Genomic DNA, 20,741 nt, shown 5'->3' on the forward strand with positions numbered 1-20,741 from the left:
CGGGCTTAATTCTCTGCCACTGGATAAGGTAAGCTTCTCTCTTAGCCCCTGCTACTGGGACTGGTACTGTAGGCTGAGCTGGTACAACCTCCGTGATTACTGGAGTCGTGAGGTTCGGTCTGGAGTGACTGGGGGAGTAGTCTGCTGGTTAGCCTTTAAGGAGGCTATCTCCTGCTGCTGTAGCTGAGCCACTAGTGCTGTAAGGTCTGGGGGAGGCACTGAACTACCTGCCTCATGCTGGGGCTCAGCCGTTGATGCTTTCTTAGCTGGACGTCCTCGTACCATTTTCTAAATAGCAGAGAACACATATATATAACTAGGCTATCATGTTATAGTTAACTACTGGTAACATGTTAAATACTATCACTGTAAACATGAATTAATTAACTATCAACATGAAAGCAAACATGACAGCACATATAACTGATATGAAAGCTGAAACAAAACTGGGTGAGAGATGTTCTTACTTGGAAGCTGTAGGCACAATGCTGATGTGTGTGTAGGAAGTAAGGAACTTGCTCTGATAGCACTCTGTAACGACCCAACTCCTGGGTACTAAGCTGTGAGCCGGATCGCTACATTAACTACTGAAGCTACTGTGCGAAAAACTGGGTAAAATAAAAATTTCACTAACTGACTCGGTTAAACTGACAACTGATACACCCATGCTGTTATAAAGAAGGATTCAAGACCCTTTTCGGTTGGTGTACATGTGCTAAGGAGGATACTTGACCTCCCATCTGAGCTAGGAACTCGGAACTAACTCCAGCTGCTGATCGATCCACGGATCGATCAACTTGCTACGATTCGTGCCCTGCTGGATCGGGAGGATCCAATCCGCAACGGATCGGTCGGCAGATCGATCCAGGTGTCTCGATCGGTCTGCACCGATCCGTGCACCGGAAACGCCGGATGCCTTGATGGATCGGCCGGTGATCGATCCAGGAGATACAAGAGGTATCAGATTCATCGGATCGGTCCGACCGATCCAGAAGGATGTGGATCGGTCTGCTGACCGATCCAGTTTCTGATAGTCTGAAACGACATCAGAATTTCTGATTTCCAGCACTGATTCGTGCCAAAAATCGCATACACAAGTTCTAGATACATGAAAACACTCTAGCACGTAAATAATAACATTCTAAACATGGTAATCTAAACAAAACATAGTTCACTAAGCTATAACACCTAGCAACAAGGCTAAGTCATAAAACTAGTCATATAAAGTATCAAAACTGAAATGGAAGCGTATAGATCCCCAAGGATCTTTATTCCAAACCCCTTGCACACACACATCGTCGTAGCATCGCCCTCCAGCCTCCGCTAGTCCACTTTTCTTTTACCGGTATCTGCAGTATAAGAAAAGTAGCATCTGTAAGCTTAAAGCTTAGTAAGAAACCATCTACCTCACTAAAACATGCAACGATGCGATTATGTTTTTAAATCATGCTGTTTGAAACATACTGAATATGCAAGCATGGCATGGTATCATACAAAGCATAAACTGGAACTGAAACATGGCATAGCATATAAACTGAACATGAAACTGAACTAGTCATACATATATCTAAATCTGTACATGAACTCAAATCATGTAAACTGAACCTGAACTGAACTGAAAGCTAAATTAGTGTTCTCATCACTAGTTTCAAATTTGAAAACTATACATATAATAGATGAAAATACTAAACATGCTGTTGGGCCCTGGCAACTGTACTTACTGTGCGCGCATCCCTACGAGACCCGGGATTGCAAGTTCCGAATCCAGCAGGGTTACTAGGTTATCTGAACCTAGGGACGACTGTGGGAGTCCAGCCCATGGATATCTGATCCAAGTACAGTGCCAACTGAATAAAAGTAAAATACTGAATACTGTTTTATTTTACTTTGCTGTTCTAGGTTATCTGAACCTAGAGGCTACTGTGGGAGCCCACCCAATGGATATCTGATCCATATAGCTGTAATAACTGATAATAAACTGAATAAAATATTTCTAGTACATTTTACATACTGTTAGGACGCCTACTGGTGCATTCTTCTTAACTAGGCATTCTACCGAATGCTTGGTGTGCACTAAACGCACACCCTAAAACTGAAAACTGTAGAACTACTAAACTAACGCCAAAACTAACAAGCGAGAGCAATTATACTGCAGGTGAGGGGTTTCTTACCTCAATCGCAAGGTTTTCTTACGATTCTAACCGCTAGGTTTTCCGGAAACTGCTCCGTTCGACGAACCGCTTATGTCCTCGCGTTCCTCTCGCGGAGAAGAACCTTTTTCGTGTTGGAGTCGTCGCCGGAAGATGTTCCCTTGACCCTTGGCTTGGTGTGTGCCATGCGTGAGGAAGAGGGGAAGAGGAGAGGTGCGGCGGTTTTAGGTTTCGGGTGAGGAAAAGCTACGGTGAGAAAATAATCTAAACTTCTCACTTAAATCCTTATTTATATTTACTAATTAATTCATCCAAAATCAATTATAAATATAATTGATTCCCTCTTCTTTCAGCACGGCCCTGCTGGGTTCAACTGGTTACTAGCATTATCCCTTACACCATATGTCTCGGGTTCGATTCTCGCCTAAGCTATTTTGCGACCTATTTGTTTTTGCTACTTCCGGTACTCCAAAAATTATGTAAAAATATCCTAAAAATCTAGAGAAATCATAGGATATTTCTAAAATAAATTCGGAAATTTTTCGGGCTTTACCCCCCCCCCCCCCCCCCCAATGATCCTTGGACGTACCCCTTATAAAGGAAAATAACCCAAGGATATAATGGACTTTTCCATTAAGAGTAGTGGGGAACGTGGGCATGTTCCCACGTTCCCCATTTCCTATAGGATCAACATCTGAAGCCAACTAGTGACGAGCCGAGCGAATCGAGGGATTAAACCCATAGACAGCTTCGGCGAAGAATTTGATCAACTTACAAGGGATCGAGGAGGAGAGAGGGTGACCGACGGAGGAGAGGTCCTGCTTGTCGACGCAGCTACAGCGGTGAAGCAACAAATCTTAACTGCCTCCAGAACAAAATTTCAAGCAACAAGATTCTCCTTTCTTTTCCACGGCCAAGGAGAAGGAGACGTGAGAAAGATCACGGTTTGCAGTGTACTCTCGCCTCTTCTTAAAAAAAAAACTCTAATGGCCATTTATACCAGGTGGAGTTGTACTCTCACCTCTATTTACAAACAAAAAAAACTGTAATGACCTTTTATACTAGGTGGAGTTTAGAGTTTAGGGTTTAGAATTTAGTCCCATATCGTTTGTTTTTGATTGACGGAGTGGAACTAGTGCTATAAAAGAAGAGGCTATGGCACTTTCTCATTCATACCTTTCTCGGCCTTTTGGCTAAGATCAAGTGTAGTATCTGTTCTTATCAGTTTAATATCTGATACGTGGACCATTGGTTCACTATGATGTTAAATTAATTTTTATTTTGGGGATGGATCATTACAGTAGCTTGCTATTGGATCCTTCGCGTGTCATTACAGTAGGGGTTCGACTCACCCAACCAAGATAAATTAAATTTTTATATTAAATTAAGTTTTTTTTAAAATTATTAATTATAATGCAAGAAAGATAAATCACATACCAAATAACTTTCTAATAGAGAAAATTCAAGTATACTAATCCTGGGATGGTCAATCCAACCATAAAAATTTCCACCGGTCCATCAATCCATTGTTCTTAGATCAATCGTCCATTAGAGAAAATTCATTCGTTAATTCATCGAGATTTAAACTCAATCCTTAAATATTTGGGAAATTAAAAAAAGTGCCTTACCATGGTACTATTACACAAGAACAACCTTATTTATTGTTTGAAACTTGTTCAACTATTTATTAAATTTAATTATTTTATTTTATTTTATTTATTTAACATGTTTATAAAAAAGTTATTGATGATCATTATTCACCAACATACTTGTTCAAATTTATTCCTAAGGTATTGAAATTGTGATTATTGAACGAACAAAAATAATTCCTTATTAAATTGAACACCAATCTTATTTTTGAACAATTGGTTCATTTACCGCCCTATCCAGCATGCTTGGGATATGCAACGAGGGCACAATGAAAGGGCACGCATGGGATGTGTACCGAGAGCACAATGTTGTTACCATCTCGATGATCTTGAACCAACTCCAGACCAATGCTTTGGATAAATAGGCTCGCTCAGTCAAACTGATAAATGGATCACTGAAAGAACTTGCCAAATGATAGACCATGGTAAAACCCTAACCCTACAGTCTACAGAGGGCCCGAACTATAGGATAATAACTCGAGGGGTGATTAGCTTGCGGGTTAGATTAAGTAACATGTTAAGGCACTTTCATACCAGGAAGCAACAGAGTTGGGAAAGTAGTCAACAAAGTTCTTTAATATATTTTGCAATGGGAGAAGGAAGCACAAAGGCCAAAGTAGAGTTGTACTCTCGCCTCTATTTATACCAGGTGGAGTTGTACTCTCGCCTCTATTTACAAACAAAAAAACTACAATGAACTTTTATACTAGATGGAGTTTAGAGTTTAGGGTTTAGAATTTAGTCCCATATCGTTTGTTTTTGATTGACGGAGTGGAACTAGTGCTATAAAAGAAGAGGCTATGACACTTTCTCATTCATACCTTTCTCGGCCTTTTGGCTAAGATCAAGTGTAGTATCTGTTCTTATCAGTTTAATATCTGATACGTGGACCATTGGTTCACTATGATATTAAATTAATTTTTATTTTGGGGAGGGATCATTACAGTAGCTTGCTATTGGATCCTTCGCGTGTCATCCCTGTGTTGCACTATTGTAGGGGTTCGACGCACCCGACCAAGATAAATTAAATTTTTATATTAAATTAAGTTTTTTTTAAATTATTAATTATAGTGCAAGAAATTAAATCTTAAAATTTTATATATTTAAAAATAAATACAAGACACATAAAAATAATTGAAATTTTTTATTGATTAAATTATTATTTTTCATTTAATGAATATGAAATTTTAAAATTAGAATTGAATAAATTGATGTTTTCTTAGATGAAATTTTGAAATAATTTAATTAAAATTTTATTAGGTTATTCAATTTAATCGAAATAACTTAATTAGTGTGGTTTTTTTTTTTAAATTTGGTAAGAAAAAATGATTTTACTCCGCCCAAGAAAGATAAATCACGTACCAAACAACTTTTTAATAGGGAGGAAATTTAATTAATCTGTAGGGAACAAAACAGGTAAAACACCGGTATCATCCGAATACCAATTTGGCTACATCGTGGGGTAGTGTTTAATTCAAGTTAGGCTTGAGGTTGGTGTAATGCCCGAAAATTCTCAAATCAATTTTAGAAATATTCTATGATTTTTCTAGAATTTTAGAATATTTTTATGGAATTTTTTTGGAGTAGCAGAAGTAGCAAAAAAAAATAAAAAAATGTAAAACAACTTAAGCGGGAATCGAACCCGAGACCTAGTGAACCCTACGACTTATAGATAGCTTTAGTAACCATGTGGCCCCAGCAGGGGTGTGCTGAAATAAAAGAGGAACAATAATATTTATGATTGAGTTGGGGTGAAATTAATCACTTAATATAAATAGGAGATTTAAGTGGGGATTGGTTATTTTGATCGATAGTTTTCTCTCCCTCAAACCCTCACCCGCCGACCCCTCTCCCTTCCTCACCTCTCGACGCCCAAGTCCAAGGAAGAACCTAGGGTTTCATCCCTAGGGCCATAGGAGTATCTTCCGGCAACATCAAAGGTACGAAGACGCTCCTCTCCGCGAGAAGATCGTCGAAGAGATCCCTTCTCCGGAAAACCTAGCGATTGGATTGTAAGAGAAACTAGCGCGGGAGTTAAGAAACCCCTCACCTGCAGTATAAGTAGCTCTTTTCACGGTTTTATACCTTAGTTTAGTTGTATACAGATTTTCAGCACATAAGGTGTGAATTAGTGCACACCACATATTTGATAAAATGTTTAGCTCAGTTAAATGCAACATAGGCATTTTTTAATAGCTTAGATAAATGCAATAGGAGCATTTTATAGCATACTTAGCCTTGCTGTAACTTATATGGGACTACGGTCTAATGGGTGGGCTCCCACAGTAGCCTCTAGGTTCAGATAACCTAGTTCTAGATTCAGATAACCTAGTAAGAGCAAGGTAAGGTATATTAGCTACAAATCAGTATTTTACTTTCCAGTGGCACTGTACTGGACTTCAGTTGTCCTTGGGTTGGGCTCCCACAGTCGTTCCTAGGTTTAGATAACCTAGTAAACCCTACTAGAATCGGGATTTGCAACCCCGAGTTTAGTTAAGGATGCGCGCATTGCAAGTACAGTTGCCGGGCCCATCAGCAGCATGATTAGTATTTTCATCTATTTATGATAAATAGTTTTTCGAAGCTTCACAATCTAGTTAGGTGATTACAGTTCAGAATTTGTATCAGCTTAGCATTAGTTTAGTCAGCTCTTGTATCGGTTTAGTTCTATCTTGTGGATACTAGAAGACATTGCCATGATAAGTTTTTGATTCTATGTTTTGTATGATAGTATGCCATGCCATGTTCTAACATGTTCAGTATATATTTCAAATAACATGTTTTAAAAGCATAAATTGCATCGTATGCATGTTTTGTGAGGTAGATGGTTTCTTACTAAGCTCCAAGCTTACAGATGCATTTTTCCTTATACTGCAGATAGAGGCAAAGGAAAAATGGACGAGCGGAGGCTGGAGGTCAATGCGATCAAGATGTGTGTGGAAGAGGAACTTGGAATAAAGATCTTTGGGAATTAGCAAAGTTAAACTTAGCATTTACTTATGTTATCACTTTTCTGCACCTTTAGCATATCAAGTGTCAGAAGTTATAAATTGTGTGCACTAAGTTATGTTTAGATTTCTAATTACCTTGATGATAGTCGGTAAGTTCTGATTTATGACCTGTCAGTAAGAGTTAGTGATTTATTAGTTGATACATCTATATTGAACACCAGATTCTGAAATGCAGTAGAAATCAGAGCTCCAATCGATCCACTGATCGATTGGAGGGTTCCCAATCGATCAGCCGATCGATTGGGAGATGACCTGTCATGTACAGAGAGCTGGTGAGTCAATTAGCTGATCGATCAGCCGATCGATCGAGAATTTAATTTTCGTGAACAGAGAGCCTATGGATTGATCACTGGATCGATTGGCCAAGCTGGATCGATCGGTGGATCAATCAGGAAATCGCTCTCGCGAACAGAGAGCTTCTGAATCGATCATTGGATCGATTGGTCAGCCGATCGATCCAGAAATTCATCCGTGCACAGTAGCACGTTGAATCGATACCTGGATCGATCCAATAGCTCCAATCGATCAACCGATCGATTGGGATGCCTGATTTTAGCCAGAAGTGTTTAATCTCAGTTTTTGACCAAGTAGGGAGTCTAGGTCTCCTTCCCTAGCTTATGTACGACAATGAAATGGTCCTGAAACTAAGTTATAGACTGTAAAGGCATTAGCAGAAAGTTTTAATTAATAAAGTTTTCCGCACCTTATAGTTTAGCACAGCATAATGTGACGGTCCGGCCTCGCAGCCTAGTTCAATAGGAGGCGGGTCGTTACAGTTGGTTTGTTTAAATGTTATCAAGTTCTTAATTGAATTGGTATCATGAATTCAACTTTCACTGACTAATCCTGGGATGGTCAATCCAGCCATAAACATTTTCCACCGGCCCATCAATCCAGTGTTCTTAGATCAATCGTCCATTAGAGAAAATTCATCCGTTAATTCACCGAGATTTAAACTCGATCCTTAAATATTTGGAAAACTAAAAAAGTGCCCTACCATTGTACTATCACACAAGAACAAACTTATTTATTGTTTGAAACTTATATAATTATTTATTAAATTTAATTATTTTATTTTATTTTATTTATTTAACATGTTTATAAAAAAGTTATTGATGATCATTATGCACCAATATACTTGTTCAAATTTATTCATAAGTTTTTGAAGCATGTCCAATTAATTAAAATTGTGTTGTATTGAACGAACATAAATAATTCCATATTAAATTGAGCACCAAACTTATTTTTGAACCATTGGTTCATTTACTGCCCTATCCGACACGCTTGGGATATGCAACGAGGGCAGAATGATAGGGCACGCTTGGGATGTGTACCGAGAGCACAATGTTGTTACCATCTCGATGATCTTGAACTAACTCCAGACCAATGCTTTGGATAAATAGGCTCGTTCAGTCAAACTGATAAATAGATCATTGAAAGAACAGGCCAAATGAAAGACCATGGGAAAACCCTAACCCTACGGTCTACGGAGGGCCCGAACTATAGGAGAATAACTCTAGGGGTGATTAGATTGCGGGTTAGATTAACTAACATGTTAAGGCGCTTTCATACCAGGAAGCAATAGAGTTGGGAAAGTAGGCAACAAAGTTCTTTAATATATTTTGCAATGGGAGAAGGAAGCACAAAGGCCAAAGTAAGATTGACTTTCCACATCTCATCCCTCCAGGCTATTGCAAGTAGATATAAAAGAAACAAAACGAGTTCAATAGGATGAACCCAGCATATCAAACGAGAACCACCAAAACCTCAAGAGTAAGATGCATGAATTGAGACTTCCTCCTCAAAATATTTGACAGTACGATTGATCATGTCTGAAAATTGAAAAGAGGGCATGCTGGCAATGGTGACTTGGTTATTGATTGGAATAAGACTTTTTACTATGAGAAAAAGTTTTCCTTTGATCTCGCACACACTAAAACATGCAAAAAAAAATGTTAGTGCCCAGAAACGAGGGGAAGTCTTGGGCGATAGCCCTCCGATGCTAACGACGCAAAGCCTCTGCGAGTGGCGGCCATGAACACAGCCACCGGCCAAATCAGAGGCAAACTCCGTGGGTGTCCCTCAAGGCCTACGACGTCGCCAATTGGGGAAGTTCACAACATGGACGCTATCTTTCCATGTGTTGGCAACAGGAAACAAAATCGATCGGAGCGGCAGCAAACAAGAGCAAAAGGAAGGGGTAGCAATTTTAAACAGGAGATTTGTCATGCATTTATATCTAACTATGTGCTCTGATACCATTGTTGATACTCTAAATGCATGAATCAAAACGAATTAAAATGGTAAACACTTACAACGATCTCCCACAGATCTACAATCGGCGACGATTGGACTAGCTATCGGAAGAGCAATCATAGGATTGGAAAGCTCTCCATAATTCCACGAACCAAATCCCACCGTCTCAAATGTTCTCCTCACTCTCTTGTTGTCTCTTTCTCTACACCGTGAATCGTTCCCCATGATCCTTGGATGCACTCCTTATTAAGGAAAATAACCCAAGGATATAATGGACTTTTCCATTAAGAGTAGTGGGGAACATGGACATGTTCCAACGTTCCCATTTCCTATAGGATCGACATCTGAAATTGACTAGTGACGAGCCGAGCGAATCGGGGGATCAAACCCACAAACAGCTTCGCCGAAGAATTTGATCAGTTGATGAGGGAACGAGGCGGAGAGAGGGTGATCGACGGAGGAGATGTCCTGCTTGTCGACGCAGCTGCAGCGACGAAGCAACAAACCTTAACTGCCTCCAGAACAAAATCACAAGCAACAAGACTCTCCTTTCTTTTCTGCGGCCAAGGAGAAGGAGACGTGAGAAAGATCATGATTTGCAGTGTACTCTCACCTCTTCTTAAAAGAAAACTCTAATGGCCATTTAGAACAGGTGGAGTTGTACTCTCGCCTCTATTTATAAACAAAAAAAAAACTGTAATGACCTTTTATACTAGATGGAGTTTAGAATTTAGGGTTTAGAATTTAGTCCCATATCGTTTGTTTTTGATTAACGGAGTGGAACTAGTGCTATAAAAGAAGAGGCTATGGCACTTTCTCATTCATACCTTTCTCGGCCTTTTGGCTAAGATCAAGTGTAGTATCTGTTCTTATCAGTTTAATATCTGATACGTGGACCATTGGTTCACTATGATATTAAATTAATTTTTCTTTGGGGAGGGATCATTACAGTAGCTTGCTATTGGATCCATCGCGTGTCATCCCTATGTTGCACTATTGTAGGGGTTCGGCGCACCCGACCAAGTTAAATTAAATTTTTATATTAAATTAAGTTTTTTTTAAAATTATTAATTACAATCCATGAAATTAATTCTTAAAATTTTATATATTTAAAAATAAATACAAAACACATTAAAATAATTGAATTTAATGAATAAGAAATTTTAAAATTAAAATTGAATAAATTGATGTTTTCTTAGATGAAATTTTGAAATAATTTAATTAAAATTTTAAATTTTATTAAGTTATTCAATTTAATCGAAATAACTTAATTAGTGTTTTTTTTTAATTTGGTAAGAAAAAATAATTTTACTCCGCCCAAGAAAAGATAAATCACTTACCAACACCTGTATCACCCGAATACCAATTAATTCGGCTTGAAGCAAAGATTTTATAAAAGTTCGGCTTGAAGCAAAAAATTTATAAAAAATAATTAATTTGAACCTAACCCCAATCTGAATACAATTCGAAACCTTTAAATATGAATCTAAATAATTCGACCAACTTGAATAACTTAATTATAATAATTTTTATTATAATTTTTTATTTTTATCTCAATAATTTATCATTATTATACTAGCTTTAATATTGATATTCATAATTTTAAAAATAAAATTTGATTTAATTTTAAAATGATTTATTAAATCCTAAATTTAGGCCAATCCTAGTCAATCTGGACTCCGATCCAATCCTAGTACAACTTAAAAACCCTCCGATCTGAATATGAAAATTTCTAATTCAAGTTGGATATTTTTCGGGTTGACTTGAATTTACGGATCATATTTATTTTTGACAACCCTAATTATAAATTATTAAGAAAATTTAATGAAATTTTGTTCCTAGTTCTATTATATACCCATACAACTCAGCTACCAGCCCAATGTGTATGCTATTATAAAATTTATATAAACACAAAATATATATCATGCCAGGCCAAACAAAATCTATATATATTTAGATATTATTACATTTTTAATTTGAAATTGATTGATTAAAATTTTTATATTTTAAAGTTTATTTATTTGATTAATGAGTTTAATATTACAGTTTTTTTAAAAAAAAATTATTTACAAATTTAATAACAAGTTTGTTAATAAATATAGTTTACAAGTTTTGTTTGTGAATATAATTTTTGAATAATTTAAAATCTTTGTTTTTAAGAAATTTATTTATTTTTTTAACGAATTAATCAAGCTTATTTATTTAATTCATATCGAATAAATATAAATAAATGATTATCGAGTTAAACACTAAATTTTCTCATAAATGTTTAATTTATTTTTGTTATCGAATATATAGATAGTGGAAATTGTATTTGAATTTTAAAAAAGATAAAATTATGATGTTATTTCTAGATCTCATTTGATCAGTTAAACTTACGAGTCTGAGAAATTTCTATCATTTTGATTTTTTTCTTATTGTAATAGAAACAAAAATATTGTTATCCCTCATAATTTGTCGATTTTTTTAGAATGCATCTTTATGGTTTTTAAATCATTCATTTACCTTTACAATAGTTTTAATTTATTGAGTGCAAGTTTTTTTTTACAATTAACTTAAGCCATATAAATTTAGAATTTCCATTATTTTTTAATGTTACAAACTTATATTTGCAATTCGTATACATGTCATAAAACCAAAAAGCTAATAATCTCTTAGAATTTAACTACCATGTTGGAGATAGAGATGTTCTTTGTATATATTACAAGAAGTTAACAAGTTAATGACGAGTTCCTCTAACAAATAGATCTTTGCCATTAGATGATCTCGATAGGTTGAGTACAAGCAATGAGTCTATTTTTGCCCACCATATGAAAGATTGAACTAATTCTAGCATGCCTTATCGCGTCGTGAATTGGTTCGCTCAAATCACGCATTTTTTTATGGTATTGATACTGACAAATCTAAGATTTGCACCCTAAAAGTAAGTTAATTTGATAGGACTATTATAGCAAGGATTTGAGTTATGAAGTCTGATTTAATGATTTTTGATGAATGTATATAGTTGCAATGCTGAAGAATACTTTTGAGTCGCGAGATTTATCCCATCGCCATTAGTGTTCAATCAACCTAATCATGGAGCCTCCGAGGCTATGGTGCAGCGGCAGGGCATCTAGATTATCACCCAAGTACCCACGGTTCGAGCCCCAGCTATGGCGAATTTGTAGGAATTTTTCCTCTAAATGGGGCACGCAACTAAAAGATGTTGGGCTTCTAGGCTGCCCGCTGCGAGCCCTTCCCGATTTACATTGGTGTCCGGTGGAAAACTTTCGTGGGACCGGGTGGATCATCCCATGCTCGACGTTACTCAGCCTGGTTAATTATTTTTAAGACTAGCTTAACATTACAAGACAACATTGGGAAGATGTAGAACCAATATCATCACATCTAAAACCCTTATATATCTGAATATTTGCCAAATCTTGAATTTATCGATCAATTCCCTCATTGTCCATGGTATAAACAGGGATTTGACAGTTCTTATTGTTATTCTTTGGGTCATTTATTAGACTCAGTGTTAGGATCGATGATCGCGGCTAGAGAGGGGGGTGTGAATAGCCGACCCCAAATTCTTTCGTTTCTTCCTACGATTAGGGTTAGTGCAGCGGAAATAACAAATAGAAATGAGAAAGGAGAAGCAAACCTCAACACGAAGATGTAACGAGGTTCGGAGATGATACTCCTACTCCTCGGCGTGTCCGTAAGGTGGACGAATCCGATCAATCCGTCGGTGGATGAGACCCCGGAGAACCGGCTAATGTAACACTCCTTCTGGGTGGAGAAACCTCGCCACAATGTTTTGCAAAAGCAATACAGGAGATACAAAGAAGAGCAAGAACAAAATATACAATGAATGTACAAATACTCGCTTGCCTTCTCGTCGACTGAAGTCCCGGATGAAGCACCAACTTCACGGACGAATGGCAACAAGCAACACAGTCGAAGAAGCTCACACGAAGCTTCGGAGCTCAACAAAGCTGAAGAGCACAGCAGTTCAGAGGAGGAAGAAGCAGATCTGTAGAGGCCCTCGATCTCGTTTATATGGCCTCTGATATCCTGAGTCAACCTGCGAACCTACAAGCAAAAAGGCAAGAACACAGAAGCCCGAAATAGCCTAGCCGTTGAGTCACAACGGCTAGGCCTGGACCGATCAGGCTCCACCCTGATCGATCCAGAGCCTATCTAATCGGTCATGGGGACCGATCAGGCCCTAGGCTGATCGGTCCCCAGACCGATCAGCTGTTCCTTCCCGAGCCTGTTGCCTCCTTCTGATCGGCCTTCTGATCGGTCTCCAGACCGATCAGATAACACACAGAAGCTCACTGTGTGGTTACTGATCGGTCACCAGACCGATCAGTCGTATCACTGGATCGGTCCCCAGATCGATCAAGAGCTTGGTTTTTCCCAATACCAAGTCCCAAGTCTCCCACACCAACATCCGGTCAACCTTGACCTGTTGGTACATCATGCTTAGCGTCCGGTCACTCCCTTGACCTGCTAAGACTCCCCACCAAGTGTCCGGTCAATCCCTTTGACCCACTTGGACTTTTCTCTTCGTGCCAAGTATCTGGTCACTCCCTTGACCTACTTGACCTTCTCAACACCAGATGTCGATCACCCTTGATCCATCTGGATTTTCCCTTGCCCGGCTTCACTCACCAGGACTTCCCAACTGCCTAGCTTCACTCACTAGGACTTTTACCTGGCTTCACTCACCAGGGTTTCCCAACTGCCTAGCTTCACTCACTAGGACTTTTACCTGGCTTCACTCACCAGGGTTTCCCTTTCACCTAGCTTCACTCACTAGGATTTTCTCAACTGCCTGGCTTCACTCACCAGGACTTTCTCCAACTGCCTGGCTTCACTCACCAGGACTTTCCCACTGCCTGGCTTCACTCACCAGGACTTTCACTTTCACCTAGCTTCACTCACTAGGATTTCCTGACTGCCTGGCTTCACTCACCAGGACTTTTCGAACTGTCTGGTTTCACTTACTAGGACTTTCCGAACTGCCTAACATCCCAGTTAGGACTTTCCAGTCAAGTATCCGGTCAACCTTGACCTACTTGACTCTTCTTCATCCAACCTGATCAGACCTTGATCAGTATCTCTCCGCATGGACAACTGCACCTGCATTGTCCATGTCTACATGTCTTTCTGTATTGTCAAACATCGAAATCATGACCAAGGTTTACGCTTGGTCAACTAGGTCAACCTTGACCTACTGGAAATTGCACCAACACTCAGATCATCTTCATCTTCCTTGTAAGTTTTCACATATGTTTCGGCACTTGCCAAAATCAATCTTTCTACAATAAAAAGATGATAGTTGTTCTCGACCACCGAGTCGAATATGTTTGTAAAGTTCGATGAGCATGCCAATTCGTACCTATTACAAAGTTTGCACTCACATACAAAAACCAACATATATCCAATGCAGAAGTGCACGAATAGATGAAGCAACAAAAAAAAATAAAAAGTAGTCCGGTGCACGAAGCTCCCGTTATGCGGGGTCTAGAAGAAGGATCATTGTATGCAGCCTTATCCTGTTTTTTTGCAAGAGGTTGTTTTCAGGATTCGAACCCGTGACCTTTTGGTCACAAAGCAACAATTTTACTGTTGCAAGAGGCTGCACGAATAGATGAAGCAAAGAAGTTTATTTATTTCGATAGACACAGCATAAATTCCAGAAATTATAAATTTAAAGAACAGAGAGATTCTTATGAATGACAGAAACAACACTTTGAAAATAGATTAAGAGATTGATAGACACATGGAAGTAGGAGGGTTGTAATCAAAGCTCATTCTTGTCATATTTTATGAATCTACTAAATCTTATTGCATTCTATAATAATAACAAGAATGAAAAGTTATCCATATGCGTTGAAGAAATTCTCCAGTGGTATCTCAATATGCATCATTTGTCTGCCACAAGAACAAATTCATCAAATGTTCTCATGTCACACGTTTGCAAGACTTTTGTGGCAACCAATTATTCATTTGAATGTCATAGAAACATCAGAGCTCATGAAAAAAGTGAATTTCTCTGGAAGGGTTTGTGTCATAGAAACATCACAACCCTAACAAAAAGTGAATTTCTCTTGAAAGATATTTTACTTGTATTATGAGATAGTTATTAGCTATTTTGCAAGTCAAATAACACATTTGGAGAACCACTACCTTATCTGTTACATTCCTTAGTCTTTTGACAGCCATCATAGGAAGAAAATCATGTGGTAGCAAAACAGAGCTGTGATTGGTTCGATCCTTGCACTCCATAGACCTGGATGTTCATCATGGTCAAGACTAGAGCTTGAAGATTCAAAGATCACCTAGCAAAGTATCGGACCATTTAACCATGGCGACATCTTGGGAAATAAAGAAAATTTCATGTGCGGATTACTTACCATGCAAGAGGACTCGCAGTGCGGTTAATTAGTAGCACATTGGAGTAGTGATTATTTTCGTTGAGATCACTCCTGCTAACTCCATTCACGTGAATCACTCCTTTTCTTCTTAATTTCGAATTTGTTGACAATATGTGTGACCATGCCTTTGAGTTGTCCGAAATCACTGGTATTTTACTTGAAATGAGATCCAAATCCTATAAAGAATCAAGAGAAGAAGAACTTGTAGCCCAACTAAAAAAATCAAGTTACCATAACCAATTGCATTGATTGAACCGATATCAGTGCAAAAATGTAAAGACAAGCACATAAAGCATAGTCGGGATAAGAATTCCTAAAAGAAAATTGGCCTAGGACACTAATTGAAAGATAAAGAGAAAAGGATAATGAATCTAGAAAGTGCATTTGATGAAGAAGATATTCAAAGGGAGCTTGATAAATGAAAGCATTTCAAACAAAAAGCCATACAAGGTTTCATACGAGTCATTGAAATGACATCTCTAATATTCTTAAATTCATTATACACTAAAAAATTAAGGTATCTTGCACAAAAAGACTGGCTCAGATTCCAGTCTCTTAGTCTAACTAAAACACGAAAACAGCTGCACAATTTTCATTCGATTTTAAATATAGAGAGGAATGTGCATATCTTTCAAGTTACAAGTAGATTTGATATCAAAGTGACAATCTAGCTATGTCAAATTGCTAAAGAAATTAAATATTAACAAAACATACATTAGACAAAGTGGAATGGAACCCACTGCACAACCTATCAGAAAGAGTATATGATCCACGGGAAAGATGCAGAAAGCTACATGAAAGAGTATATGAGCATAAGTTTACCCGCTATTGATTTTGTGTTTAGTGCAGCTTCCTTATATTCAAGAGGTTGAATGTCTTGATTTGTTTCAATGAATTTGATTGAGATGATAATCACAAAAAAGAATGCGTTGGAACCGAAGAATCGCCATAACGGTGAGAGTTCGAGGTGCCGTTCACTAGATTCATCATTCTACCAGACAAACTAATTTAATAATGATATTTTAGAAAATACATTAAAATTTAATAATGGGGATTTAGCTCAGATGGTAGAGCGCTCGCTTAGCATGCGAGAGGTACGGGGATCGATACCCTGCATCTCCATGAAATATTTTTTTAGTTTATGTTTTTTATTTTGTACGTGAAAGTTTACCTTGTGTCTTCGTTGCATTATCTCCACACATTGCATTTTCCTTTTTATTTGCAAATTAAATATATATACAGGAATTCATTTATACATTAAATAGCTGTTAGTATTAGGGAGGTTTAAAAATATATTAATTTTTGTTTAAAGTATTTGAAATTGATTGATTGGAGTGAAATACGAATACACACATATTGACACCCAATGAGATATTTTATCCCAAGATCTATTGAATCAAACGTCCATATAAGTACCAACTATACCAATCCATGATAGATGAAACTAAAAAATATTGAATCACTTTAAATCAATATTAATGTACTTTCCGAAGTCTTCTTAATGTATCTATGTCCTAGATTTGAATTCAATAACATAAATCGAGATAGAAGAAATTTTAAACTTACAAACACTTGATAAAATTTATCACAAACTTATTATAAGACCTACGGATAATACTATTCACTAACTACATTATCATTAGATTCCTAAAATTCCTTTGGTTTAAAAATTATTAAATTTTTTCAATTTCTAAATAGTATAACTTCATCAACCAATTTCTTCCAAAATTAACGGATGGATTAAAAACAATCTAAATCATTTGAAACTAAAATCAATCTGCTCCTATAAATTTATTTAATATATTTATACTTGGGATGAATGATTTTTTAAATAGGTAAATTAAAATTTTAAGATGAAATGAAGGGGTATACGGGAATGTAATACATGATTTTGAAATTATAAAAATTGAATATGTGAAATAGAAAATACTGAAACTTTTTCACACAATTCAGTGAAATGCCGTGTTAGATTTCAAGGATCTTAGGTTCATTTATAAAGGGTAGCAAATAAAAGGAGATCCCATATTCAATATATCATCAAATGAATATTAAAAAAAACATCCTATAAAAATATTTAATTTAACTTTGTTTAATTTGAGTATTCAATATATTCAATATATATTCATCAAATGAATATATATTATATAAAAAAACATCCTATAAAAACATCCCATATTCAATATATTCATCAAATGAATATATTATATACATGTGAGTATCTAACTTTGTTTAATTTGAATATTATAATTTAACATATATAGACACTAAAGGTAAAATCTAATTAGTTTAAATTCGGAGCTTAAAAAAAATAAAATAAAATAACACCTGTATTTCAATTGGGGTGTCTGGATCAATTCTATGCGCTCGACAACACAGTTGTGGACTGTTCCACTACAAAAAAAAACAGCATTACCGACGGAATATTCCGTCGTAGTTATGTCGGTAGAGGCATTTACTGACGGAAAATAAAGTGTCGGTGTAAAATTCGTCGGAAAATTATACTCTGACGGAATTATTGTTCCGTCGGTACATTTACCGATGGAATAACTAGTTCCGTCGGTAAATATATACCGACGGAAAAGTTATTACAATTTTCGCTATCCTAATCTATGAGCCCGACAACAGAGTTGTGGACTGTTCCACCGCGAACGATATATATATAGGTGCCCATCTTGTATTAGATTTATTTTTTAAAATTTATTTCTTTTAGCTCCTGAGTTAAGCTGATTAGATTTAAACTTTAGGGTTTAGGAGTTGGATTATAGTGAAATTAAAAAATTTTAAGTACACATGGGGTATATAATATATGTATTTTGGGTGTTTAGGATTTACAATTTAAAGGAATAAATTTAAAAAAAATATTGAGATGCTTGGATCAATTCTAGGCGCGTGAATTGTTCTGCCGCGAATGATCCTTGTAAATTTCTCATGAAGGAGATCAATGATCATAAGCAAAGGAAACCGGAAATCTCCATGTTTCAAGAGATACATTCTCTTGTGAAACATAGAACAAACACACTATTGTAAAACAACAAATTACTACAATCAAAGTTAACTGCGAAATTGAATCATTACCCGTTCAGCAAGCACGCAAGCTTTGCCAGGAGTCCCAACACCAACTGCAATTAGTTTAACTCCTGCTGCATCAAATTTGGATGAGTTTGCAGGTATCAAAAGAGAAGAGCTAAACTCACCAACAAAAACATCCAAAATGCCTCATGAGTGCAACCACTGAAACACACTAATCCACACAAAAGTAGTTGATCATGTATCAATCAATCTGCTAGGACAATGAAACGGAACAACTAACAATTGCCTAATCGAACAAACTAAGAGCAGGTGGTAATCAGATCTAGAGAAGAAAGATTTAGAAAATCAGTAGTTAGTATCAACGGGAGAAGGGAAAAAAGGAAGCAATTTGATATTTCGTTTTGGTCCCAGAGATCGCTGAGGAACAGGGCTCTCCAGTGCCCCCGCCACGAATACACGGATACCATCAAGGGCATCCCGGGTTGCGGTCTCATTGATGCCGCTAGTAGCGACTGCGACAGAGGAACCATGTGACGCAGCTTGAAGGATCGGCATCTGAAGCCGACTAGTGATGAGCCGAGTGAATCGGGGGATCAAACCCACAGATGGCTTCGGCGGAGAATTCGATCAGCTTACGAGGGAGTGAGGCAGAGAGAGGGTGAGAGACGGAGGAGAGGTCCTGCTCGCCGACGCAGCTGCAGTGGCGAAGCAACAAACCTTAACAACCTCCAGAACAAAATCTCAAGCAACAAGACTCTCCTTTCTTTCCCGCGGTCAAGGAGAAGGAGACGTGAGAAAGATCACGGTTTGCAATATACTCTCGCCTCATCTTAAAAAAAAAACTCTAATGGCCATTTAGACCAGGTGGAGTTGTACTCTCGCCTCTTCTTACAAACAAAAAAAAATTGTAATGACCTTTTATACTAGATGGAGTTTAGAGTTTAGGGTTTAGAATTTAGTCCCATATTGTTTGTTTTTGATTAACGGAGTGGAACTAGTGCTATAAAAGAAGAGGCTATGGCTCTAATTTATTCATATCTTTCTCAACCTTTTGGCTAAGATCAAGTGTAGTATTTGTTCTTATCAGTTTAATATCTAATACGTGGACCATTGGTCCACTATGATATTAAATTAATTTTTGTTTTTGGGGAGAGATCATCTACTAGATCTTTCGTGTGTTATCCTTGTGTTGTACTATTGCAGGGTTCGTGTGTTAAGTTCAATTAAATTTTTATATTAAGGTGGTGTAGGGTTCGTGTGTTAAGTTCAATTAAATTTTTATATTAAGGTGGTGTTTGGTTTAGAGGTTTGGAAATAAAGAAATGGATTCATTTCCAAATCTGGATGAAACTCACCCCCTCCCTTAGGTTTTGATGGAATGGAAATAAGAATTAAGTTTTGGACAAAAATACCCTTATTATATTTGTTTAATTTTTCTTTCATTTCATTCTCTCTCCTTGTTCTCTCTCATCATATTTTCTCTGTCCTCATTCTATCATCATATTTTTTTCTTTCAACATATTTTATCTCTTCTTATTCTCTCTCATCACACATTCTTTACAATTTTCTCTCTCATCATACACTCTCTCTCATTATTTTCTCTCTCTTCATTCTCTTATTTTTTTTCATCATACTTTTTCGTTCTCTCTCCAGAATCTCTCTTACCATACACTCTCTCCATATTTTATCTAATCACACTTTCTCTCTCTTCATTCTCTTCCATCACTCTCTCTCTCCTTATTCTCTCTCATCCCACATTCTCTACCATTTTCTCTTTGTATTCTCTCTCATTATTTTCTCTCTCATCACTCTCTCTCATTATTTTATCTCTCTTCATTTTTTCATCATACTTTCTCTCTCCTCAATCTCTCTTACCATACTCTCTCTCCATATTTTCTCTCATCCCACTTTCTCTCTCTTCATTCTTTTTCATCACACTCTCTCCTCATTTTCTCTCATCACACTTTCCCTTTCTTCATTTTTTCCCATCACACATTCTCTCTCATCACATTTTCTCATCATACTTTCTCTCTCTTCATTTTTCCCAATTAATCTTTCTCTCTCAACACACTTTCTCTCTCATCATACTTTTTCTCTTCTCAATCTCTCCTATCAAACTCTCTCTCCTCATTTTCTCTTATCATACTTTGCCTCTCTTCATTTTTTCTTATCACACTTTCTCTCTCATCATATGTGTCTCTCACATTCAATTTTACT

At 37.0% G+C, this 20,741-nt stretch overlaps 2 non-coding genes and 3 pseudogenes across 2 annotated transcripts; 4 read left to right on the forward strand and 1 right to left on the reverse strand.

Annotated features, from left to right (window-relative positions):
- Positions 1–3,322: 3,322 nt before the first annotated feature.
- On the forward strand, positions 3,323–3,507 carry LOC122050038 (annotated as a pseudogene).
- Positions 3,508–4,616: 1,109 nt separating this feature from the next.
- LOC122049841 lies at positions 4,617–4,814 on the forward strand. Its single transcript, XR_006131096.1, has one exon. It is a non-coding gene; the product is annotated as a U2 spliceosomal RNA (small nuclear RNA).
- A 5,075-nt stretch (positions 4,815–9,889) lies between these two features.
- On the forward strand, positions 9,890–10,086 carry LOC122049772. The gene has a single exon (XR_006131032.1). It is a non-coding gene; the product is annotated as a U2 spliceosomal RNA (small nuclear RNA).
- A 4,887-nt stretch (positions 10,087–14,973) lies between these two features.
- Positions 14,974–20,741, reverse strand: part of LOC122048185 — a 62,959-nt pseudogene continuing 57,191 nt past the window's right edge.
- On the forward strand, positions 19,559–19,743 carry LOC122050047 (annotated as a pseudogene).

Source organism: Zingiber officinale, chromosome 2B, assembly GCF_018446385.1.
Source record: "Zingiber officinale cultivar Zhangliang chromosome 2B, Zo_v1.1, whole genome shotgun sequence".
NCBI lineage: Eukaryota > Viridiplantae > Streptophyta > Magnoliopsida > Zingiberales > Zingiberaceae > Zingiber > Zingiber officinale.